This window comes from Oncorhynchus tshawytscha, linkage group LG13 (genome assembly GCF_018296145.1).
Source record: "Oncorhynchus tshawytscha isolate Ot180627B linkage group LG13, Otsh_v2.0, whole genome shotgun sequence".
Lineage (NCBI taxonomy): Eukaryota > Metazoa > Chordata > Actinopteri > Salmoniformes > Salmonidae > Oncorhynchus > Oncorhynchus tshawytscha.
In genome coordinates, this window is record NC_056441.1 from 53793136 (window position 1) to 53799443 (window position 6308).

Consider the following 6308-nt stretch of genomic DNA (forward strand, 5'->3'; position numbering starts at 1 on the left):
AACACTAATAATGAGACTAAATCATTGTAACCCAAAATCTGGGATACAAACCCTACAAAAGCAATTATCTAATAGATATAATCACTTAGTTTTTGTAAGTTACTCTATTTCAGAAGTTGCCAAAACGTCAGAAGTTGCCAACACCCATTGTCCAGTCAGCCAACTTCTTATGCCATGGAGCTTCTACTAGGGAACCTTTCAAATGACTAAGTACATGATGCTGTACTTTGTTGTTTTTCTGCTGCTTCATCCTAATTCCCTGTATTTCAGAGGAGACCAAGGGCCTCAAAGTAATACATGGTCTGTCAGTGTGAACCGACTGTAGATGGCCATGTTGCGCTAAAGGGATTTATCCAAAATGTGGATGTGTGAGTCAAATTGTGTTCCAAATAAATGTGCACATCAACATGCCTTTTGTTGTGAAAAGATGTGATATGAACATATGGTCATGTTCTTCTGATGCTGTATGTTCAAAAGTAAACAGGGTTTAATATTATTCAGGATTCCGACATCTGCTATTTCTCCACTTGCACTCTGAGCATTTTCCCAAATATGCAATTGGAATGATGTATATAATATTGATTTGCTTGTTAATGGGCTTGTGTAAATTATAGTATGCTCACAGGTGATACAAAAACAAGGTTCATGGTCTCTGGTAGCCTACTAAATTTGTTGACAGAGCCCTGTTAAATACTAGTTACCTGTTTTAGGTAAGGTAATGCTACCACGTACATATATGTTCATCATAATGTCCCAACTTAATTTCAGAAGGAGAACTTTATCTGCGCAGATATCTTCTGTACCCTTGAAAGACAATTTTCAAGCAATGGTTTAAATCTTGTTAATATAGACAGCGCCATTTGTCAATAACTGGGTCAAATAAGACTTTCATAACTTGGTCTAAGGTGTTTATTGCACTTTGAGCCAGTTGGTCTCAAATCCAAGTTAAGCTAACCAAAATGTCTGCTAACCCCAAAATGTAATGGCAGGTAATGTAAGGGAAAACCACCTAGATTAATATTGTTTAAGCTGTTGACTTTATTGTGTAGCATGAAGTACCAATAACATAACTTTTGCTTAACTTTAACTTAAACGTACTGTTAGCAAAAAGCTTTATTTGCCCAGTTACATTTTGTTTATAGAAATATGAAATCTACAAGGGTACCACAATATACTTGTTAAAGGTACATTTCTTGATAAACCAGTGCCCTCCTCCCCATCTCTAGGTTTGTTGTTGCAGCAATGGTGTTAATCTCAGGCTAAATCTGCACAGACGGAACACCTGCTAGCTCAGTGCTACCACAGTTTACACCCCCTGTTGGCTATCCTCCCATGCTTCTCTCTCCTTCTCTCTCAACGTTAGACTTTGGTAGGTTTGTGAGTGTGAGCATTAGATAAAAATCTGACCTTCTAAACTTGTGTGTGCTTAATGTCAAAACCTACGAGTGTGCATAAAAACAAAAATATTTAACCTGTGTACTTAGCTATGTGGATAGGGATAGTGTATTTGTCTACTGAACACTTTGTAAGCACATCACGAGGAGGAGAAAAAAACACCTGAACTTGCTCCTGCACTCTTTGAACACCGTTGTGAACATCCTGTGTTAATAACAGCACCGTGAAACGGCAAGAAATACTCATTATCAGGAAGGGTCTAAAGACTCGTGCACCATGTCATATTCCGAAATCGCCACTTATCCAATGTGGTACTGAACAATGTGGAACTGAAGGCAACGATGTGTGGTTGTTTTTGATATTGCTAGCGTACGGTTATGACTAGGTCTGTAAGAGAGTCGCAGAACAACGAGGATGCTATGAGGGAGTCGGCTTCAGCTTCATTTGATCTGAATAAGGGACATTAGTATATCTAGTTTGAGAGGAACTCATTCATTACACCTCAAAGTCATGTAATGGGATACTTAGGAACTTGTGGCAATTGGAACTTTTCTCCTTTTTTTATGTAATTGAATTGACTATGTCAACACAAAGTGTTGTAAACTTTGTCAGGACAGCTCACTTTGTTCAAATCTTCTGTTAGCCAAATATACTCAAATGATATTGTGTCAAGAAGGACTGAGTTTCTTTACTATTGTGAGCATTGTTTAGTAGATAAGAAAACCATCCTCGCCTCATGCTGAAGTGCTTGATAATGAGTAAGAATACATCACCATGTCTTGTCTTTACTACTTATTTTAGAAAAATGTCATTAGAAATAAGTATAGCAACATTGTTCATATTTACTAAATGGTCGAGTTGAGTAGTTGGTTGACTGGCATATTTAATGCTCAAGTAAAGTGACCAAAATGGTGTAGTTATTGCCTGACCTTTACGCTCTAGTAGCATAATAAGTCCCACAATATGCCAGTAGATGTCACTAATGTGTCACTTTTATCATCTTTACAACTAACAACATGACAAGAATCTACATTGATGAGTCCTCCACTCTTCAAATGTTTTGTTTATTCAACATTATGAGCATTGATATAATCTTATTAAGTGGTGTACTGTCATTATTATTTTTTAAACACATGATGTTATTCTAAAACTTGATCGCAACAATGGTTAATTTTCTTCATAGACATGTCATAGCAGTTTGTTAAAAATATATTTTGATAATTTCACTAAGTGTACTTTTATTTAGTTTTATAGTGTGTTGGTGTCTGTGTCCCAAAACAGGTAAAGGGGATGTTGGTAATGTTGGATTTATTATACTGTTTATTTATTATAGTTTATAGTTTATTATAGTGTCAGGAATAATATTTATTGCATGCTCTTTATTTTCTGAAAGTTTCTTTTTCCAACAGTGTATCGCAGCATGAAAATGCTTATAATTACAACTCTGACTATGAATCTAATAAAAGTTTGTTGTTTTCTACATTTTCTGTTGCTTGCTTTTGTTCAAACAACTAGAGGTAAATCACTCCGACATTTATTGTAATTGCTCAAATGTGCATTTATTGCAGGTCTAACAATTGAATTTAGTTTTTACATTAAATGTCCACCAATGAATTGCTATTTGGGGATATTTGCACATGGTGAGTAGGCCTAATGGCCTATGAACTCAAGTGAACATAAATTAGAGTAAAGAAAGCAAATGTGCTTGTTATCGTCTGAAGAATCGCGAGAAGCTGTTTCCCTGGAAGCTGCGGTTGTTATAGACTGTTTGCAAATCTCTTTTCGTCATAGCCAAATCTGGGGATTTTGCCTTGGTGCCGTTCTTCTGCCTCTTTCGGAGCGCACGACGGTTTTTTAACCATACCTAGAGAAGTCCAGAAAATAACGTGTGACTTACACAGTTTCACAACCACTTTCTAAACAAATTTTAAGCTAGGAGCAAACGTATCCTTCTCTTGCCCTAACGGTTTCATCCGTGAGGCCCGTGTTCCTGGCTAGTTAGGCCCGTCCGTCCGTCGACAGTGTAATCCGTTTATTCGAACAGCTGTTCCAGTTGTTTGGTCTGGCTGTCCATCTTGGTCTAGTTTGGTCTGGTTTCCATCTTGGTGCAAGTAAGTGCACAGAGACTGAGACCCTGAGATACAAATAAAATAAACATGATTAAGTAGTCGAAATCAAGCAGAGAGAGAGAAAAAAACGGTAGGTCTGAAAAATAGGCCTTGTACTTTGTAACAATGTAGCTCTACAGTTCAATACTTTGTGGCCTCGACAGTCTATGTTGTGAAATAATCAAATGTAACACAATCTCACCTCTTCCATCGTTTGAAAACTCTGTTTTGAGTTGCACTAGAATACAGCTTTATATCTGCATGATGACAATTAAATGACCCATAGCTAAGGTAACTGCTACTATAATCAAACGTGTGTGGTCGAAACCTGCAGCATGTGGGCGGTTGATCCCTCGGCATACCATATTTCCAGTTTCCATTATGTCCTTTTGAGTGTCCGTGCAGAAAGATGCCAGACAAACATCCAAAATGTTGTAAAGATTCGGTCCAAGTTGGAAAAGAAGGTCCTTATTCAGTGCCTAAAATGTGATCGATACTTAAGTTTGGGATTTTTGTCGCATCCATGCTCAGAGTTAAAAGTCCCTAAAAATAGTTAGGTTGGTGCTCAGGGCTACTTTTTGTCTCACCTCTCCAACCAAGGTAACTGTCCTTCAAATGTGCACTCTTATGATGAACCCCAGATTATATACTCCTCTGTTGACACTTCAAAAATAAGAGTAGCTGTCAAATGAAATGCCTAATGGCGCATCATGGATTCACCTTTCTTGAAGATGTCCATCTCAAACTGTCCTGGTTCATCATAAAATAACATATACATCTTTGGTTCAAAGGATAATGACTTTGATGTCCTTGAATCAAAGTAATACACGTGATTGCTTGGAATTTGTCTACTGACTGATTAGATAGTACGGTCGAAACAGATGATACTAACTGTATGATGCCTTAAGGTGCTTCTTGGTTTGTACGTTTTTTTAATATATTTTTTTAAGTGGATTAACATGTCAATCATTTATGTTAAAATGGTGTCAAACTATAATGTCAGATGTGCTATCAAATTAAATAATAGGCTAGGTTATGTACAGTTATGTACAGTGCATTTAGGTGTCACTGCACACTACAGAGACTTCAAGGAAAGAAAGGCCTACTGTTTGTTTTACGCATAGACAGGTTTTACACGCTCTGGAATATAAATACAGGTGTAGGATCTTAATTTGATCACCCTTTGCTGGATAAATTGTAGTGTATTTGAGGTTTCAAAGGCTTCTGAAGTTTCTCATTTACACTTTGAAATGTCATATTTGATTTTCCCTTACTAAAATTGCATCAACCCCTACAAAAATGTCTAATTATAGTGCACATAATAATTCAAATTTCCTGTAGTACCCTTATTATTTTCCCGCGGTAGCAAACTGGCTCAAATTAAGATCCTACACCTGTAGCCTAGAAAAGACAGTCGCATGAGTGAGCCTTATGATCTTTCGTATATGTGGGCTACCCAGACTTCCATTTTCAACGTCAAAATTATTTTGTGAGCATTCACAGTAGCCTTTTGTTGGCATAGTTATTCATAACCCAGTTATGTGTGGCCTTTGTCTGAAATATGCTGCAATTATCTTTGTAACCAGCTGGTGGTGCCCTTTCCTAAAGACTAAAAATGTGTTTGTTTACTTTGTTGATTAGAAGCGTAAGTAGGGCACGAGCACAATCAATTGAGCAAAGCGAAAACACTTCACGAGACAAGGAAATAATCAACTACCCGATGCTAGCACCCGAATCCTATCCACGAACAACGTTTGTAAAATATTTAATCCCCAAATTGTCGTGTTTGAAACCTTCTTTTGATCGGTGGTGTGAGACGGCACATGTCACTGTTTATGCACTGAACTGATCAAGAGTAATACGCCTAGCCTACTCCATTCCAGTCAATTACTGGAGCCAATCAGAGATGCTTTGTAAATCCCTACGTAAATAACCGAGGATATGTTAACGTTTCTATTAGTTTTTATGTACGCTATTCATACCTGTCCAATAGACTATCATACGATCCGTTTTTTTTTTTTTTTGTACATAGGAGGCAGTGCATCCTCAATCACGAGGGGATACTATATAGGAATATCAATAATATTTGGGAAATTTGTTTTAAAATCATACTGTATCGTTAGGAATACATTATGTATGACCATTCAGACCTTTGACCAAAGGGTTGTTTATGTTCAAAGAAAGATGTGTCTGTTAGAACTCAGTTATGACACAAGTATCCATATGATATTTAGATGGCATATGATCTGTGTAGGTTATATGTACATCCATGTTTTAGATAAAAGAGGTGTCATCTCAGGCATGTTAGACTTGCAAATGTTGACAGTACTGATCGTCAATGTAAAGAAACTCATATGGTCATCAATGAAGGAGATAAGAAACCAGACCATAGCTGGCTCTTTGATGTTAAACTATATGTAACAATGAACTCTAAATGGGAGCGTATGTATAAAAAACAACATTTTGAATGGAGTGATCTGTCTCCCAGTGGCAGTTTAATGTTTAATGAATGGGATTCTATGGTTAACGTAGGAATTTATGTGGTTACATTGTCTTGACAATTGCAGTATGTAACATTGTATATGCTGCCAAAGAAAAGCATATGACATCCTTGCATGTGAAACCAGACATCATTGCACAAACACAATCAGACAGGAGAAAGCATGCCGGGCCTTTGCTACAAGGATTCATTATTACTACCGAGTACCCTAGTTTGAAGGTACAACCTCTGACAAAATATTACCCTTCAATGTCAATTTACTTCACCTGACTTCCTCTGCCTGCTGTGAATGATTTGGACAAGCA